Raw genomic sequence first — 21,725 nt, 5'->3', positions numbered from 1 at the left:
CCCCTAAGTAACTCTTGATTATCTTCTTTTATTCTGGTTCTCAACTACTTACAACTTAGGAAAGAGGCATTCTTTCTTATCTTTTCACAATTCAAGCTTGATTTCCCACATTTACCTATATTGGACCTTATTAGCCATGTCAGGTGCTTACGAAGTTTAAATTCATCTCTCTCCTAGAATTCTCTTGACCCCATGGCTGATTTTAATTCAGTCATTTGCATATAGGGAAAGTTGGCTCCATTACTATCATTTCTATTATTAACATAAACTAAGGTTAATGAATGCTCTATCCATGAAATCATCACTCATATCCCAAAGAGGCTTCACCCTCACTTTTATTTTGTATTTCTGCTTTCAAGAAGTTTGAGACTATATCTTTGTGATACCTAATAAATGATTTCAGATTTTTTTAATTTATTAAAAATTTAAATGGTAAATACAGGACTAAATGGCTAAATAAATCCTGTGGTTTTGGTGAAGGAAGTAGTAAAAAAAAAAAAAAAAAGTCAAGATGCACACTTTTATCTCTTATCCAACGTGATATTTCAGCTTGACTATGTATTAAGTAGAAGCAACAACAGATTAAGGTACCCATGATATGGTCAGTGATACAACCTAAAACAATGACTGTATTTTATAATTATAAGAAAAAATAGTAGGACTTTTTTTTTTGGTGGTCAAGAAAGAATAATCATCCAAAACATTATTATTGATATTATAGCTAACACTTATTGAGTATTTTTAAATACCAGGATATTTAAGGACATTATCGTATTTAAACCTTACAGTGTCGTTTTGTTGCCCCTGTTTTATGTATAAGAAAACTGAGATTTAAAGAATTCAGTTAAGAGTTTTCCTAGCCCCACAGATAGAAATGATGCAGCTGATGCTGGAAGGCAAGTCTGTTTGACTCAAAAGCCCTCATTTTTATCCTTGCCATTTGTTAGTAGTGGAATGATGGGGACTGTTATTTATGCAAATGCAGGATCACGAAGGCAAGTCACAATGGGGATCAGGTAGAAAACATCCATGAGTGAAGCAGGAAATGCAGGGACTCTGTCACATACCCTTTCTAAAGCAAGGAGCTACTCTTCAACTCCAGGTGATGGCTTCCAGAAGGAGACACTAAACCCCTGTTGCTAGATCTTCTGATTTTTCAAGGGAAACTAGGTACCCAAATATATAAATTTATATATTATTTTTAAGCAACACTTGTCTATTATAATATTTAGTCCCCTGGCCAACAATTTGTAACCTCTCTCCTAAAGATTTAAACTTGATCTCTTCCTGCTTTGTGTGTTGAAGTCATTATTTGATAAATAGCTATTGAATACTTACTGTGGGCTATGACTTATGATTGTGTCTGAGAACTAGCTCAGCTTATGCACTCAGATGGCTTCCTGAATAATGAAGTATGTAAGAAGCAAATAATCAGTTTCTAAATCTCCTTTTTATGTTTTGACTGAGCTAGATACTGTAAGTGATAGTAGAACATATAAAACAAACTTTTTTGTCTACCAGGAGTATTCGTTCACTTACCAAGTCAACAAATCTCTAAGTGTTCACTGTGCCAAGCACTATCCTCAGCACTGGAGATAAGCTGTTAAAAAAAAATGTTGTTAATCTCTTGCCCTTGAAGAGATTAAGTTCCACTGGAGGAAACATACAGTAAACCAGTAAATATATAACACAGGTGCTGGTAATATGCACCATGAAGATCATAATGTAAGGTACCAGAATAGATTAGACAGTGAGAGAGAAAAGATTGCTAGTTTATAATATGATTATCATGGCAGGCCATTCCAATAAGTAATATTTGAATGGAGACCTGAAGGAAGTTAGGGATTGAGCCATGGATATATTGAGAAAAGATCATTTATAGGAAGAAAGTAAAGTAAGTGCAAAGGTCCTGTGGAAACCGTTTGAAGGTTCTTGCTGATAGTTCAGATAAGAGATTTGATAGCTTGGACAGGGTAGCATTTGTGAGAAATGATAGGATCTTAAGTATATTTAGAAGGAAATACCAGTAACATATGCTGATGGGTTCAGTGGGTAGCTGCAGAGAAGTGAGGAGTCCAAGGATGACTTGGCAATTGGAGGAATGGAGGTTTCATTTACTGAAGTGGGGGCATCTATGTGAGGAACAGGTTCGTTATAGAAATCAAGATTCCCATTTTGAAGAGGTTTGGCTTGAGGTGCCTGTAGACATTGAAGTCAGGTGAAATGTCAGTGAGTCATTTGGATACAAGAAGTTAGAGCTCAGAAGAGAAAACTGAGCTAGAGGTGGCAACATGAAAAAGAAAAGAAGGAAGTCAAGTCAGTGGCACAGATTTGAAGTACTGTGTGTTCAGAGAATGAAGGCGTTGTTAGGATCTGAAAGATTTGGAAACCACTTAGTAATGAGATGGGCCCGAGTGAAGGGGGAGCTGTAGAATAAACACAGTTAGAGGCAGCAAAGCCCTGACAGGCATGGAATCTAGAGGTGATAAAAAGTAGGTGAGAAGGAATCAGAAGACTTGAGTGTCCCATCCTTCAGGACAGTCCTGGATATTTCTAACTCATTGGAATCTTTTCCAAAGATGTTTTATTTTCAATAGAGAGAGACAGAGAAATGCTGCACCATGAAAGTACAAAGGGTTAATAAACAATGGCTGATAAAATGTATTCTCTCAGTGGAACAGTGAGTGAAAGGTGCGTTTTTCAAATGAGAGTCTCCTTGGGCACCAGCCCCAAAGGAGTGCAGCAGTTTCAGAATTAATATAGATACCAGTGCTGTCAGATGTATTATTTGTTTTGGTTTTTTCTTAATTTTATGAGTGTACTGAAATGTGTTGTCTATATGAAGTGCTTCTTTAAGTCACAGACTTGGTGGGAATCTGTGGGGTCATTCTGCCCAGAAAGGCAGAACTTGTGTGTCTGTGACTGATAACCTCTCTTGAGTTTGAGTTGAGAAGGGACCATTACTTAGGTCTTTTTTTTAATGATTATTTACCCATAGTTATTGCACTTGGATGCCCAAGGGATGTCTTTATGTATCCACATTTTCATATGGAATTCCAATCTGCTTTGGAATTTCCAAGAAGGAAAAAGAATATAGGCATCCACCTAGAGAACAGCAAGTGTGTGAGTTTGGAATACAGATGCCCCAGCACTTCATAATTTTGACTTTCCCCATAAGTAAGCGTTACATGTTAGTGCTTTCTTCCTTAAAAGGCCAGAAGCTGCTCAATCCCTGAGTGGAGGAACCCTGTTCCAGTGATTTTAGTGCAGTAGAGCTGAGTGCATGCAGAATTGCAGAACGGAGGACAGGCTCTGGAGCCACACTGCCCGGGTGTGGATCCTGACTCTACCACTGCTTCCATAACTGGTTCTTTAATTGCCTCATCTGTAACAGGGGTTACAGTAACCAACTAGAACTGATGTGAATTTTAAATGAATGAACGAATCTTGCAAAAGCTTCAGTATATGGAACAGAGTAAGTGTTCAATAAATATTAAGTGTTTTTATTATCATGAATATTATCTAAATGATGTTGTTGGAAGGAAGGCAGGTGCATGAATGTTCTTCTTACAATGAAGAGAAGCATACAAAAAGAGGGCGCCATGAAGATTATCATACCTTAGTGGACGTTAGGTTATTCTGACTCTTAGGGCACATCTAAATGAGTGTATTTCCCAATATTAAGGACATATTTTAGAAATGACCCCAAATAGGGGCCGTAATCTCAAATGCCTGTGGAAGTTAGAGAGGTAAAGAAAATAAACAAAGCAGACCATGCATACAACAAAAGGGTGGAGGGGGTGATGGGGGCTATGGAGAACTAGAAGAGTACATTCCCCTCCCTTCAAAAGAGGGCAGGCAGCATCAGCTGCAGGTGGCTTTGGCATGTAGGACCATCCTGTGCAGGAATATAATCCCAGTGGGGCTACATTCTCTCATTTTTCAAAGAGAACTTGCAAATTCCATTATGTAACATTAAGACACAAAATGTTTGGCAAGTAATTTAAACAAATTTTTTTGAACACTGAGGGTGGTTCAGAACAACACACTGCAGGTCTGATTTGATCTGTTTGTCACCTCTGGGTAAAATGGCAATAACAAAAATTCAACACATAAGAAAGAATTTGATTTGATGGGTAATCATTGAATTCGTCTCATTATGAAACATTTTTATGGCTCTCCTTTGGGTCCAACAATAGGACTTTGGGGACATGTTCCCATCCTTACACTCTTAGCATTGATACGTAAGTTCTTCTCATTTAATATCCTGTTACAAAACTTATCAAAAAACAAAACAGAACAAAACCTTCTCATCTTACCCTTGTCCCTAACAATCAGCTCTGGAATAAGGCTCTGATGCTTAGGTTGATTGTGGTTCTATTTTCCATCATCCCATCAATGATCTCTTTTCAAAGAAATTCAAACCAATGAACTTTTAAAGTTTCTAGTTCACAGGATGCATTAAAGGCTGTTGAAAGAGATGATACTGTGCCTTGTCTTCTCTTTAGATACATATTTTAGAGGCTTAGAAATAGCCCAAAATAGATGAATAGAAAAGATAGACAATAGATAGATATGATAAGTGGATGGATGATAAATGGATAGATACAGTTGTGTAGATATTATTATTACAAGACAATTATCTATGTTTAAATATATATCTAAATGAACGGTCATTATTTTTACCTTGTCTTTTAATGTTGAGGTCATTCTGAAAGTGTACTTCCAAGATAGTTTTGCCTATGCCATGGCTAAGAAGGGAAGAATTGTCTACTAATAACAATATTCACTCTTTTATATTCTGGAAATTGATTTTTGTCCGAGAGAGGGATGGGGAAAAGAATAAGGCTTAGCACACCCTTGGTACCCAGTCTGAGCAGCTGTCAGAGCTAAAAAAAGGGAGAGGTGAGAAAAAGTGTAGGAATACCAACCTCAGAACTCTTAAATAATTAGCAACATACTGCTCCATGATTTTTCTGAGAACGGGCTAGGAATATTCTTTCATGCACTCTAGGAAATCCATAGCAAAGTATTTCTTAAAAGCTGTTTCTTGTTCACGTTAATGGTTCTTCCACCAACCTAATCATCAAGGGGAAATCTTTAATGATCACATGTCAAGTCTTCCAAGTTAGATTTGCCAGGGAGTAATAAAGGTGACTGCTGCCTAATGACTTCAGTTTCAATGCCACCTCCTTGGAAGTAGGATCCTTAAGAGTATGGACTACTAAATTTTTACTTTATTTACAAGTAACAGAAGGTTTAATTCCTTGCCTGGAAGATGCTGAGTGTGTTGTCTTGCCAAAATGCCAAATTGAATGCTGGAGAAGAAAGGAGAGCAGATTTTTTCTGGATGATCCACAGCTGATGGGAAGTTATAGAATACAGTTTCCTCTAGGCAAAATGACAGATTTACAGAGTTTGGCTGCAAAGTCCCTGGCACATTTTGCTAAATGGATATGGTAGATCTGTTCACATTTCTCTTTCTAGATAGGTGACCCCAAAGTCACGTATTCTCCTACAGTTATTTTCAACTCTGCTTCCACACAAGCTAGATCTCTTAAAACTAGAGGTAAGTTCAGATTTATCAGCATTGTGATTGATAGACTGAGCTAAGCCTACCTTTCATGAAAGGAGAAGAGACCAAATGACACTTGCTCTAACTTACTGCATTTCTCCTTTATAGTATAAATCATTCAGTTGTTTTCCTGATTACAATTTGGAACATTTTTCCTCTTCATTTTTGAAAAAGAAACATCTTCTTGAAAATCATATATTCCAAAGCCATATACTACTAAAGTACGTCTCACCTTTGTTTTTTCCTTGTAACTAGCCTTATGATTTTTAGCCCTGCTGAGGACTTGATTACACTAAGCTTTAGCTATCAATGAGATGATATATAAAAACTTACCAGGAGATTCTAGACACAGGTTGGTCTTCAACAGGCTGGAAGAAGGAGACTAGCAAGTAGAAATAGCTTTATTTATTACAAAAGAAAAGATTCGAAGTGACAAGTTAGAGAAACTTCTTCAACACCACTAATTACCTTCTCAAATTAGGTGCATATAAGAAAGCCACCTTTTAATATTAAACTCTGAAGAAATACAAATAAGAAGATAAGCAAATGTACTAAAGAATATTGCTTTAAAGTTTTCAGATCAATATTAACATGGTTGAATTCTAGTTTTTGGAGAAGATAGCCAACCTGTAATGAAAATTCTGTATGTAGCTTGGCAAATCCTTTTCCAAGGACAAGAAGAAACTTTTTCTCCCAAGTATATCAGCTCCCTGCATTCTTTTTCTCAAGTTTTATACAGATACAGTTGACATTAACATTGAACAATGATTTGATATATGAATATATTACAAAATGATTACCATAATAAATGTAGTTAACATCCATCACTCATGGTTACAAATTTTTTATGTAGTGAGTACTTTTAAGATCTACTCTCTTTGCAACTTTCAAATATACAATACAGTATTGTTAATTATAGCCACCATGCTGTACATTGCATCCCCAGGATTTATAATTGGAAGTTCATACCTTTTGGCCCTCTTAACCCATTTTTTCCCACCATCCACCACCCATTTCTAGCAACCACCAATCTGTTCTCTGTTTCTATGAGTTCAGTTGTTTTAGATTCCTCATATAAGTGAGATCATGTAGTGTTTGTCTTTCTCTAGCTGACTTATTTCACTTAGCATAGTGCCCTCATGATCCATCTATGTTGTCACAAATGGCATGATTTCCTTTCTTATGGCTGAATAATATTCCATTTTGTGTGTATATACTAGATTTTCTTTATCCATTCAATCATCATTGGACACTTAGGCTGCTTTCCTATCTTGGTTATTGTAAATAATGCTGTCATAAACCCAGGGGTATAGCTCTCTCTTCAAAATAGTGATTTCAGTTCATATCTATAGATATATAGGTATCTCCATCTGGAAGTGCAATTACTGGGTCATATGGTAGTTCTATTCTTTAATTTTTTGAGGACGCTGCATACTGTTTTTAATAGTGGTTACAGTAATTTACATTCCTACAAACAGTACACAGGGGTTCCCTTTTCTCCATATCCTCACCAACACTTGTTATCTCTTTTCTTTTTCATGGCAGCCATTGTAACAGGTGTGAGATGGTATCTCGTTGTGGTTTTGATTTGTGTTTTCCTCATGATTAGCGATATTGAGCATCTTTTCATGTACCTGTTGGCCATTTGTGTGTGTTCTCTGGAAAAATGTCCATTTAAATCTTCTGCCAATTTTTAATCAGATTGTTTATTTCTTTGTTATTGGGTTGTATAGGTTCTTTATATATTTTGGATATTAACTTCTTATCACATATGATTTGCAAATATTTTCTCCTACTCCATAGGTTCTCTTTTTATTTTGGTGATGGATTTCTTTGCTACACAAGAGTGTTGTGGGTTTTTTTTAGTTTGATATTGTCCTCCCTAATTTTCTTAGCTCTCTAAGGCCATCTTGATAAATTTAACTACTCCATGTCAAAGATTACAGTTTCCATTCCATCCTATCCTTCTTTCTTCCTTCCTCCCTTCTTCCTTTCCTTTCCTTCCTTCCTTCCTTCCTTGCTTCCTCTCTCTCTGTCTCTCTCCCTCCCTTCTGTACCTCTCTGTCTCTCTCTCTCTCTCTCTTAGAGAAAGAGAGACAAAGAGACTCTCATTTTCCCCCTTCATAAATCAGGTTTTCCTTGCATGTTATTTAAATGGTCAGACTAAGTCATTTGTTCTTTCTAGTTTAAAGGAAAAGTTAAATTCTGTCTTGTAGACATTTTATATTTACAAAAGAAGGGGAAGTATTCACTTGTGTGTGAGAAATCTGCAGTATATATGCATACTTTAATGTATATTCTTAGCTACATGATTTAAAAATAGACCTGCTATTTAAGTATTATTTTTAGGAAAGAATGTTGCTTTTAAACTCCTTAATTGAGAACAATCCACTGGTCTCTCAGCAGGAGCTGCCATTTTCTCTTCAAGAAATCTATTTTGCAGCATAGATTTGGGCATGCTAATCTATTCACAGCCACACAAGAGAAACTGGGAACTTCATCAGAATTGCTAAGCAAGTTGTCCTAATAATAAAACCAAAAGAAATAAGAAGGCAAGCATTCCCCAGGGTTAGAAGTTGCCAAAGGTAGACCTTCAGGTCCAATGGGGCCCATAGGCATTACTTAGTTGTCAGCACTTATAATTGGGTCGATTTCTAGCTTCTCTTTTTTAAAAAAATAAGATATGTGGACACTGATTCTTTAATAAATGTAAAAGTTGGTATACAGGATACTACACTATACTTTCAAACACATTTTTAAATGTGAAAATTTTACCCTAGGAAGAGAAGAAATAAAGAGCAACCTATCAAACTAGAAAATTGGAAAGACATAATTAACTAAAATATGCCTTACTCTTTCCACTTAATCTCTAACAGGTTCTACAAGTGCTCCATCACAATATCTGTTAGCTTCTTCCCTGTTCAACTCCACAGATACTTCTCTAATCTAAGCCTTTGTCATGTCTTATTTGGACCACAGGAGCTTCTTAGACTAGAACAGCAAAATGTCCCCACCCCAAACTAGGTGGGATATTTAAATAAGTTAATCGGACCAGGTGGGAAGAGTATGCAACAGGCATTCTACTCAACTCCGGTAGATTATTTCCAGATAGTCTTTTTATTTCCAAGAGAAATTAGAAACCTCCCAATTTTCAAGTGTTAGTAATAAGTAATGTCTGTAAGCCAAGCCAGACCTGAGATCCGTGGTTGGCAGCTTCTGACCCTACAGCTCCCAGTTTTTAGATGTTTCTGCCTTCCGTTGTAATCTACTAGATAAAACTTTCTAAAACCCTTCCTTATATTATACCTTGTTGCTCAAGAACTTAATACAATTTTCATGGCTTACAATAACAAATCAGAATTTTGATTTTAAAAAAGATTTGTTCAATAAGGGTTTGAAGCCCATTGAAAGCTTTCAAGTAGAAAGGTGATATGGTCATTTATTGCATTTAGGTTGTTCACTGATTAGCTGTGTGGGATGCCTTTTGGACACTGGCTATGATATAGTATTGAAAATTAACTTTATAGTTAGTCCTGGTTTAGGAAAGAAAAACTCAAACTGATAGATTGGGAAGTTTGGGATGAGTAGAAAATCCAACATAGTTAGAAAAATATCAGTGAAATTTAAAACAAAAGCAGTTCAGGGAGCAGAAATCTCAGTAATGGAAAAAGGTTTGGGAGATATGGAGCTGACTACTTTCTCTGCATTCTGGCAGTCTATTCATATAAAAGACAACTCGTTTTATTTACTATGTGTAATACATTGTGACGTTAATTCTTTTCTATTTCACATGAGTTTTCTCATTGAATATTTCAGTAGCCTTGTGAGTTGTGACAAGTATTATGATCTCCACTTTGTTTATCAGGAAGGGGTATCTAAGAGAGACTGTGGCTTGTCTAAAGCCACAGGCTTGATCAGTAGTTGAATCCAAGTAATATACTTGTTTCCCAAATCGTAGTCTAGAAAAATTTTACTTCACTAATTCTGTAAAGGCAGATACTATGAGTACCATAGACATTTGTAGCCTTTGTCTTCCATCCCTTGACCTATAATACCCAACACAGTGACATAGAGGCCTCTAATTAAATCACTGACCTATAATTGGCCATTTACTGTCACTTTAATAGATTTTTCAGCAGTTAATCCCAGGAGAGCATTAGTACTTTGTGGAAATATTTGTCTTTAGTTGAGAGAGCTCTAATTTTTCCTCCCTTTCCAAATATACCTTTTTTCCTCTGGACTTTATCTTTTTTATAATTTAGGAGATGGAAATGGTTGGGGAGGGGTGTCCATGTGCAAACTGGATCATAAATTAAACTGAATATTTGTGTGAAATGAGGTTGTAAAATTAAAGCACAGTTTTTCAGGCAGCTTAGACTTACTCATGCATGTTAGATGATAAATTTGGGATTTCTGCATCAGGTATGCTGTGTACAGTGAACTGAATCTTTGCTGAATGGCCTGACTGTAGACAGACTATGAAGTTTCATTCCAGATGAAACATGAAAATTTCTCATTAAAATGCCTCCTTATCTTTGGAGGAGACATTTAATGCTATGACATTCTGTTGACTATTTCCTGGTGTTAATGTTTTGAAGCTAAACTTGGTCTTTTGATGTATATGTGATTCCCACTGAACTTTGAAACATGTTGTAACATTTTCTGACACTCAAAATGACATTTCCTGGGGTGTTTTGAATATAAGGAAAAATTAAGCTTTATATAATGCATCTGAGAAAGACACAATCTATACTAAATGCATATGTGCATATTAATTGTGCTGTTAGTAGTAAATGTTGGGGGAGGGGGGAGAAATGAGGTAAATATGAAAAATAAACCAGAAATTCCAATGTACAAATTGGAGTGGGCTAAAAATAGATGATAATCACTAGTCATTTCCTTTGGAGAGAAAAAAATGCTAATTAATAATATTTTAGCAAACTCAAAATATGTGATTGTTTATCTTCAACATTTTATTTGAATTTTCAGGAACAAAAATAATAATATCTAACATTGACTGAGCTCTTAATGTGTGCCAGGCCTTATGCTGAGCATTTTCATATAGATTATCTCATTAAGTCTTCCCAACAAGCCCATGTGTTTGAATTCAGTTATAGCATTTTAATGTGTTTTAAAAATTGTATACAGAAAATTTCTCTCATGGTTACAATTTGAAATAATTTATAAAATGCTAAATCATGAGGTAAAGAAATTCAAAGAATGGAGAACTGAATATAGAATATTGATATCAAGGGATTCCTAACCAAGAACTTGGAACAATCTTAGAGCAATATCTGAATTTCTAAAAGGGTAATTTCTCTTCAAACAATATTTTGGATGTCTTTATCAACAACAGAGTAGATAATGACCAGTTCATCCTGGTAACTGTGCCCTGATTTTTCTATTAAAAATGGAGCACCATTCATTCATTCATGTGTGCATGCACGCACACATGCTTTCACTTCAGAACTAACTGAGCACTTAACATAAGCTAAGTGGGACAGTGGTGAATTTTATTCTGTTCTCAAGGTACCCAAATTACTGGCATTTGGGTAGAAATTTTTCTTTGGTTAAATTAGATCTCTGCTGATTTTGTTCAGATAATGTCAAATGATTTGTTCTAAATTTATAGTCCTTTGTGCACATTTACTTGAATGAGATTCAAGTATCTAAATGTGGAGAACAATCACTTGCCAATTTCATAGCTAAGAGCAATGGATACACAGAAACCCTTAGATGATGGAGAGATAATAGATGTTCTTTGGTCATTGCTTCATCAGCAGCATTCTGCCTTGGAGCTAGCTGTGCCAGCCATACTTTTCATTTTAGATGCAGTTTTGAAAGAGATTCCCTTTCTATGACTGTCATTTCCTTTCAAAATGGTTTATTGTATTCTTTAGAATTTAGGTTACTTTTTTATAACATTGAGTCTCTGGGGAATTGGGCAGAACAAAATGCTCCCTGACAAAAGTGCCAATTTAGCTGACTTTACATAACTCATCCTAGATGAGTTGAGAACTTTTAATGCCAGCTCGGTGGACACCGGAAGTACCTAATACCTGCTAGGTACAGGCAAAAAGCCCACCTAAGCATCGCTACAGCATTAAGGAATGTCCCTAGTATCAGATTCCACAGACAGAAAGAAGAGCCATTCACAAATCCCACTTTGCAACAGGAATGAAAATGAAATAACATCATTAATTCTCAACATCTTCATTACACTGCTGTCTCAGAGGCTCATGTGCATCCTACTTGAACAAAGCAGTTCATAAGAGGAACTCCAAAACATAGTGAATAACAACGACACACGCACACACACACACCTTGGAGATACATAGGCAAAGGACAGAATACTGGCTCTGCTACTAACTGGTTGATTAGTAGCAATATTAGTAGCAGATAACTTAACCTGTCTGTACTTCTATAAAACTGTGATGATAATATTATTTTTCCAATAGAGTTATTTGATATACATTAAAAATGCTTGATTGTCAAAAAATTCCTTTAGGTTATTAAAACATGGTGGTAGTCGTGGCATCTTCTAATAAAACCCAGAAAGGCTTTCTTAAAGCATTTTTAAGTGTTTATTGAATGGATCTTCTGGGCAAGTCACTTCATCCTATAGTATAATATTAAAATTATTCAATAATTTTAAATGAATTTGAAAGAAATCTGGCTTAGTGTAATATCATAATTATAGTGACTAGAAGTGTACTTCTTGTAGATTTGTCACACATTTACTCTCAGACTTGAGAATTGTATTAAAAGAAGAAACACTTAAAAACTAAATTGTTAAAATTTTTTTTCTATAGGATAAGAAGATAGTGGCCTTATTATCAGTCAGCTAGCAGTATCTAATTTAGATATTTGAGGCAAAGCTGTGTTAAGAATCAATTTTCTATTTCTCACCTTAAGGTATTATATTCTGCAAGTATATCTATATGTATATTGTAAGGTATAACCAAATGTGAGACAGGTAGATGGAGTAGATAAATTTTAAGATTGCTTTATATCTAAAATGTTATATTTACATGATCATTCTACTTGAACACTATCTGGAAAGTCATCATTTTGAACTTTAGCATAAAGAATTCAGTACCATTCATCCTGTTTTTATCAAGTATCTACTACATGTCAGGCATTGTTCCAGGCAGTTGCGATAATATGGTGAACAAACCAAAGAAGAAAATAAACCAAAAGTTTGTGTTACATAGTCTTCCTATTTAGTTATCACAATGTTCACATTATTTTACTTTAACACATAAACTTTGAGGAAAATGTTAGAATTTAAAATAAAATGATTAGTAACTAATTCAACTATATATATACATGCACATATTTTCCCATGTAGATTTATATATATGCATATAATCATAAAAAAATCATGTCTTTGTGTATTTCCCACTCAGTATACATACATGAAAATTGAAGTAGTATGGGCTGTAGAATAAATAATATAACTAGATAAATGTTATTCCAGTTTTGTGCACTTACAAAATAAATGTTTAATTCATTATATATATTTTTAATGTTATTTTTATCACTTGAGTAATCTCAGTAAAATGTGAAGCAGAGAAAAAATGAAAATTACTAAAACACTATGTTTCTCCTTCAACTTATTAAATTTATAAACAAAACTAATCTTTAAATTCTGCTTGTTTTAGAATGTTCTTTGGTTAAAATTACATTATGACTATAGCAGTACTAGCCTCTCTGGTTATTCAGAAAACACAGCAGCTGTCCCTGTGTCTAAGAACCTGACTCTTAGTCCATCCTCTCTTATTAGTATGGCTTTTCTATATAAAGAAAGAAAGATTGCTTTATAACCTAAATGCTTCATATGCTGCAGAAACATCAAGATACAGCTTAAAGTCAAACAAAAAGAACAAGTAAACAAACAAGTCATGGACCTGGGCTTAAATCCCTACTCTGTTGTCTACTAGTGTTATGCCAAGGGGAATGAAAGTCAAATTCTGTTTGTCTTTTATTTCTCTCTCTCTTTTTTTATAATAGAAAATTTCACCCATATACAAAAACAGAGATTATTATATAATGAAGTCTCATGTACCTACTACATAGCTTCAACAGTTTTATTTAACCTATATGGTTATCATACTCTCACCCTTGATCAAATCACAGACATTGCATAATTGTATCAATAAATGTTTCAGTTGTAACACCAAAATATAAGGACCATTTTTAAAACATACATAAATACCATTATTACATTTAACAATTTACAGTAATTTGGGTATCCTCAGAAATTCAGGATTCAAATATACTTAATTATCTCTTTTTGTTAAAAATTGGTTCAAATCTAGATCCAAATGAAGTCCATACAATTGTACTCATTTCAGTCTCTTAACTAATTTTTAATCTATAATTCATTGTCTCCTCATTTTTTCTTATAATTTTTATATTTAAAAAACCTGAGTCATATTTTCCTTTAGAGTTTTCCACAGCCTGAAAGATTTCTGATTTCATTATTGTGGTATCTTTTAACATGTTCTTATCTCTTATCTTTTTTCTATTTCCCATAGTTTTTAAAATTAGATCTAAAGACTTAATCAGATTCAGTTTATTGGTTTTATTTGTTTGTTTGTTTTGTCAAAATGCTTCATAGTGAGAATTGTCTTTGCATTAGGAAATGTATAACATTTGGTTGACTCTCTTTTTTGTGACAGCAGCCTAGATTCAACATATCACTAAAACTTGCACAGTGGTCATATTCTTATTCCATTGTTCTATCTTAATTAATTAGCTGGTATATTTCTTTAGAAAAGCAGTCCTTTTATATCAACTGTTTGATTACCTTGAGAACAGAAAAAGCAGAATAAATGCCTGCTTCTTCCTCTTTATTTACCAGTTTTCAAAATAATGCCTTGGTTCCCTCCAGTGCTGACCCCTAAATGGCCTCTGTGTGAGAGTGTGTGTGTGTGTGTGTGTGTGTGTGTGTGTGTGTGTGTGTGTGTGTGTGTGTGTAGGATGTACCTTAATCCTTTGGGCTGCTATAACAATATACCACAGACTGCACGGTTTATAAACAGCAGACATTTATTTCTCGTGGATCTGGGGACTGGAAGTCCAAGTTGAAGGTGCCATCAGATTCAGTGTCTGGTGAGAGCCCACTTCCTGGTTCATAGACAGCCGTCTTCTTGCTGTGCCCTCACATGGTAGAAGGGGTGAGGGAGCTCTCTGGGGTTTCTTATAAGGTCACTAATCCGTTCATAAGGACTTCACCTTTATAACATAATCATCTCTCAAAGGCTTGGTCTCCCAATACCGTCACATTAGGGATTAAGTTTCAACATATGAATTGGGGGGTGGGGATGGCACAAACATTAAATATGTAGCAAGATGCAATTTTGTGTTCTTGAAAGATATTTCATTTCAAAATTAGCTACAATGCTATTTAAAACAAAGAAACAAATTTGAAGTTTATAGAACTTTATCAATGTTGTTATGCAGAGGTCCTAAAACTATATATTGTCAGTGCTGCATAATAGTGAAGGACTGGAGAAATTACATAGGTCAGGCAAAATAGCAAATATTTCAAAAATTGTCTTCTTGAGTTTTGAATGCATATATTTTTTTCCTGTACATCTAACTTCTGAATCCTTAACAATTTGGATTAAGTCTTCTTAGATGGGATAAGATGAGTTAGGTTTTTTTCCCCCTTCCAATGTAAAAAAGACAGCGACATATAATGGTGTCCTAGATTCTCATTATTAAAACACCAAAATAAGAAGTTGCCACCTACAGATTTCCCAGGAGGCAAAACTGTTTTCCATGTAATTTTATATTCTGGTCAAGGCTTTTTGGATACAAAGAAACAGCTCACTTAAACTAGCTCAGGTAAAAGACACAATGACTGGTCTACATTTAAATTCGTGACCACAACTTCAAGTAAACCGTTAATGCTGCTGGATAATATTATACCTTCCTGGTCCATTCAATAACGCTTTCTTCTTGCCTTCTTCACTTCTTAACATTCCTAACACCTCCTCCCCCATTAACCACTCTCAGCTAATGATCTTCCTTCTCACCTCACTAAGAGAACTGAATCATCATAGGAGAACATAGAATACGCCCACTACACCTACCCACCTCCCAACATTCACACCCACACATCTACTTTACCCCTGCTGTTGTCGTGCTTCTATCTAAATATAATTCCTTCATCTTGCCCACTCAAGGGGATGACTCCAGCAATTTGTCTTTTCTTTCCTACCTCATCCATTTTTAGTTCTCTTCTGATTATGCCCATCAATATTACAAGCATGCCATTGTTATTTCTGACCAAAAAATTCTTTCTTCTACCCAATGAACCCTGCTAGCTACCATGCCACTTCTTTTGTCCCTTTTGTAGCAAAATTTCTTTAGTCACTAATCCTCTCAGTTTATCATAAAACCATGCCAGTCTGCCTTTCTCTTCCACCATGCCACCCAAACTGCATTTGTCATGCTTGACAATGACCTTCACATTGCTAACTCAAATGGACACTCTTCGGTTTTCATCTTATGTGACCTTTTACAGCAGGATCACTTGACACTGTTGATTATTCCCTTCTCCTCTGTACATTTTCCTCCTTTGATTTCATTGACCACACTCTCTGTACGTTTCTTTCTTATCTCACTTCTAATTTTTTCTCAGTCTCCTTTGCAGTTTCTTTCTCTTCAAGCTGAATTCTTAATACAGGAGCACACCAGGAGTCTGTTCTTGGTTTTCTTCCCAATCTGCATTCACTTCTAGGCTATCTCATAAAGTTTCATGTTTTAAATATCACCAATATGCTGATTGCACCCAAATATTTATCTCCAATCCAGACTGCTCTCCCAAACATCAGACTGTATGTATACAATTGCATGTCCAAAGCTGAATTCCTCTCCAAAATTTATAATGTGTGTAGCCTTTCCCAACTCATTTAATGCCAACTTCATCCTCCTGTTTGCTCAGGGCAGAAACTTGCGGTATAATTGTCTACTTTCTTTCTTTCACATCCTACATGAAATCCTTTTATCTGAGACTTCAAAATATATCTTAAATTCCCTCATTTCTCACCAACTCTTCTGCATCCACTGCACTGTAAGATACCATTATCTCTTACTTGGACTACTGCAAGAGTCTTCTGAACTGGTTTCCCTTCTTTAAACTTTACTGACTCCTATATAGATCATTCTCAACATAAAAGCTAGAATAATTCTCTTAATACACATGTACGATCTTGTCATTTCTCTGCTCAAAGCCCTCACTCAGAGTATAAACCAAATTGCAAACAGTAGCCTACATGATTCCATATTATATGCCCCCCTTCCCCAGTGCCTCTCTGACCTCATCTCCTATTCATGCACCTTGCTCATTCTGTTCCAGCCACACTGGGTTTCTCATTGTTCTTCCAGTACATCAGACATCTTTCAGCTTTTGTCCTTTGCACTGTTTGTTCTCTCTACCGAAAGTGCTCTTCCATAGGGAAGCTGATGACTAAGTCCTTCATCACTTTTGAGTCTTTGCTCATATGTCAGCTTTCCAATGAAGCCTCACTGACCATCCTATTTAAAATTGCAACCTAAGTGCCCTTCCAAGACTCCACTTGCTTCTCACCTTACTCTACTTTATTTGTCTATAGCACATAAAAATCTCACCTTACTCTATTTGTGTATAGTACATATAAATCATGTTACTTTCTATCATAGTATATAATTCACCTGTTTGTTATGCCTACTATTTATTGTCTGTCATCCCCACCCCACCCCAGAATGTATTCTCAGTGAGGACGGGTATTTTTCAAATCTTGTGATTAACCAATGTGACATAAATCCTGAGAAACATCCCTGCACATAGTAAGCATTCAATACATATGTATTGAATGAGAACACAATAAGTAATCTCAGAGACATCCCCATAAAGGCTGTCTAAGATTATTTTAGAAAATCCACGATTGCAAGGACGTACAGGATTATTTGGGAACTGAGGACCTAAACTAGGCTTTTAGGAACCAGAGTACCTCTCTGTCCATGCCTCTCTCTGATTTTCTCTGGAGTCCCATATACCTTTTCCCATCATATCTATGATTCATTGTTCTATCTCTACATATTGACTTCCTATATTTCCTTATAGTCAGTTACAGTCTCTTTGTTTCTATTCTCCACTCCCTTTCTAAATCGTGACCTTTTCATATTCCAATGATAAATATACTGACTTAGTCTCTCAATATTTGGATTTCAGATACTTAGAAAAGGAACATGATTGATCCAGCCAAAACATCTAACCAAGTATAATTAGCCATGGCTGAGAAGGGGGTACAGTGCAGGTTCAGCAGGGACAGTGGAGGAAAGCAGTTCCCACTGAGGTTGGCTGTGGGTGGGTAGAGAACCCTAAATTTTATCCACTATTGTCATCCTCTTTAATATGCTGTATCTCTAGCATAAATTGTAAAGATAGATAGAAGACAGATTTAGATCATACAGGGTCTGCTAGATCACATTGCTACTTTAAAAAGTTAAATTATTCTGATGGTTCTTTGTTACAACAAATCTTAAAATATGGTGTCCAGTTAGCCTATTCAGTAATCTACTTGCTTAAATTTGAGTAGGTTTGCAAAATTTAAAAATGTAGCAAAACATCAATCTTCCTTTTCCTTCATCTGCTCCTATTTATGTTTGGCTCTAAACTCTGGTTTTAAATTTTATTTACATCATCCTTGCTTTTTTTTATTTGTTAAAACCATATATCTACCACGATGCCTTGTTATGTTGGAGAAACTTGAGATTGACAACAAAATAAGAAATGAGAACTAAACTAATATGTCAACAAATGAATAATAGAAGTCTATTTTTAGATAAAACAGTTTTGTGACATAAATAAGACTCTTTATGAAAGTATTACCATTATATAAAGCATGAACTGCGAGGATCTCTTCCTTGTAGTATGAATGCTAAATAATCCTCCACGCACTCTTGTACCTATTACAAAGTAGCAAAGCTCACATCTAAATAAAGAACCATCAAGATGTCTTCCTGTCTGTGTATTTATGTATGTTTGATGTGGTTTGACTCCAGTACTTTTTAAAAGTCAGTTATTAATCTGATAGATTTTAAACTTCATACCTAGTGAAGATGTTTTTGGCTCGGGTGGGTGGTTTGGTTTATTTTTCAGCATATGCAGGTGATGAGACCAATGATATCGATTATTTAGATGTTAATCAACAGGGTTTACTTATTCATTCAAAAACATTTATTTAGCACCTACCATGTACCAAGCAATATCTTAGGTGTTTCATATACCTCAGTGAACAAAATAGACACATCCCCACATTCCTGCCCTGTAGGAATGTACATTATAATGTAGAGACAGACAATGGAATAAACAAATAGAGAACCTCATTTGTGAATCATCATTTATAAAGAAATTAAACAAGGTAAAAATGTAGGAGAAAACCGTATTTCAAAAAGAGCCATGTACCACAATGTTCATTGCAGCACTATTTACAATAGCCAGGATATGGAAGCAACCTAAGTGTCCATCGACAGATGAATGGATAAAGAAGATGTGGCACAGATATACAACAGAATATTAATCAGCCATAAAAAGAAACAAAACTGAGTTATTTGTAGTGAGGTGGATGGACCTAGAGTCTGTCATACAGAATGAAGTAAGTCAGAAAGAGAAAAACAAATACTGTATGCTAACTCGTGTATATGGAATCTAAAAAAAGAAAAAAAAATGGTTCTGATGAACCTAGGGGCAGGACAGGAACAAAGGCACAGACATAGAGAATGGACTTGAGGACACAGGGAGGGAGAAGGGTAAGCCTTCTTACCCTTCTAAGGGACGAAGTGAGAGAGTGGCATGGACATATATACACTACCAAATATAAAATAGATAGCTAGTGGGAAGCAGCCTCAAAGCACAGGGAGATCAGCTCGGTGCTTTGTGACCACCTAGAGAGGTGGAATAGGGAGGGTGGGAGGGAGGTGCAAGAGGGAGGGGATATGAGGATATATGTATACGTATAGCTGATTCACTTTGTTATACAGCAGAAACTAACACACCATTGTAAAGCAATTATACTCCAATAAAGATGTTTTTAAAAAATGTAGGGAGCTACTGTTGTGGGGACTCAGGATGACATCTCAGCATAAAACAGGGAGGCCTGGCTTATGAGGAGGTCAGTGAGGCTGAAACCTGAATGAGGAATAAGAACACCCATTTGAAGATCTGCGTGAAGGTAGTGTGAGGCAAGTGCTAAGACTTCGAGACAGGAATGAGCTTCTGGTGGTCAAAGAGCAAGGAGAAGCCCAGTATAGTTTGGCTAAAAGAACATAGTAAGAGTAAAAGATGACTTCGAAGAGATAGGCAGGATCAGAGTCCATCAGGTAAAGAGGTTTGTGTGTTTTATTTGTAAGGTAAAATGAGAAGCCATTGGAAGATTTTGAGCAGAGTGACATGGGCAGTTATTCTTTTAAAGCTCACTGCCTACTGCAGATTGTAAGGGAATACAAATTGAAGCTGGGAAACCAGTTAGGCAGCTAGGGCAGTTTTTGCAAGCATGAAATGGTGTAGACATGGCTTATATTAATAGTGAGAAATGGAATTAGATGGATATATTTTGAAGGTAGAGCCCAAAGAACATGCTAGAGTTTTATTTTGGACATGGAATGAAGTGACAGATTTGCAGGTATAGATGCCTTAAGCCAGAGGAGAGGTCCATTGTCTTAGATATTGATGCCAGGATTATAGAGTCCCATAGTCCCCTGGATACCCCACATCGAAGAACATACAAAGATATATATGTCCTAGGACATTTTTGAATTTTTTAAGGGATTTTTCAAATTCTAGAGCAGAGGTTCTCTCCATGCATGGAAGTGTGGTCCATGCGTCAGAATCAGCTGGTACATTTATTAATGTGCCTGCACAGTTAGCCTCTCTGTCGGAAGGACCCAGGAATAGGCATATTTAACAAGTGCTGGATATGATGTGTTGAGTTACTAAAATTTGAAGACACTCCTGAGGTAAATTACTCTGTAAGTCCTAGAGCTATTGTTTTAAATACCAATTTGCTATGTTGATAATATTAGTCCTTTATTTTTCCCTCTCATCACAGAAACCACTTGTACTATAAAACCACAGTTCTATATATATTATATGGTTTGGAGAAAACTAACCCTTGAATTTGAAAATCATTTGAGTTCTCCTCCAGTCAGAAAATTGCCCTATTATCTGCAACTGCACATCCTTGGGGACTAAGTAAGTTTTAGCAATTTTTTGTTTGTTTGTTTGTTTTGCTTTATTAAATCTTTGTAGAGAGTTTGCTTCAATGTTGGATACTGAAGACTAACCAAATTCTATGTAGAAAAATTATAATTAAAAAGTTGTTTTGGACTAGTACGTTAGTGTAAGCCACCATGTACATTGGACCCTGCCGCCAAATCAAAGGTATTGCCTTAGCTATTTTTTAGGCATTCAAACAATTTGTCTTAGACAAGCTAGATTATAAAGATTCAAAGTGCAAATGCTAGAGCTGCAATTTAGGAGGCTGGCAACAGCTTGCACAAATCACTTAAATACTCCCACCATCTTGAAAATTATGTTTACTTTTGGTATTTATTGGTTTGAAATCACTGACCCAGTTACCATTAGGTTAGGATAAGCACAAAGCTCTTGTGTCTATTAATAACAAATGGTGGAAAGAAGGGATTTCCACATTTCTAACTAAAGTGGCTTTACCCAGTTTGGAAAGCAACGTAATGGCACCCATGACCATCAGATCACTCCACAAGTATGGAAATGTGCTTCTGTGACTTTTAAGATGGAAACTCTCGGATTCAGGTGACAAATTTATCCAGAATACACATTTTTGTGTGTGTGTTTTGTTTGGGCCAGTACAATGTCTCTGTTTCTGGTGATAGTTCTTGACTTTGAATTGTTTCAGATATGGGAGCATGCTCTCCAGCTCAGCATTGTCCTCAGGACTTAAATATTACCCAATTTGCTTGACCCCTAAAGCATTTGAAAATCTTAGCCCTTGTTTGACTACCAAATGTTTTAACTTAGGTACTGGTAATATGAGACAAATAACCATTAAATCAGTTCCTTCCTTTTCTGCTCTGTTCAGACCCTCCAAGAGAAGGAATATTGCTCTATCATGTA

The 21,725-nt window shown here is 35.7% G+C and overlaps 1 protein-coding gene across 5 annotated transcripts in view; it reads left to right on the top strand.

Moving 5' to 3' along the window:
* GABRB2 (gamma-aminobutyric acid type A receptor subunit beta2) overlaps positions 1 to 21,725 on the top strand; it is a 300,505-nt gene that overhangs the window by 185,257 nt on the left and 93,523 nt on the right. The window lies entirely within an intron of this gene.

Source organism: Kogia breviceps, chromosome 4 (assembly GCF_026419965.1).
Source record: "Kogia breviceps isolate mKogBre1 chromosome 4, mKogBre1 haplotype 1, whole genome shotgun sequence".
In the NCBI taxonomy this organism is placed as follows: domain Eukaryota; kingdom Metazoa; phylum Chordata; class Mammalia; order Artiodactyla; family Physeteridae; genus Kogia; species Kogia breviceps.
The sequence above is the reverse complement of the archived record's forward strand: the minus strand, read 5'-3'. Positions and strand labels throughout refer to the sequence as shown.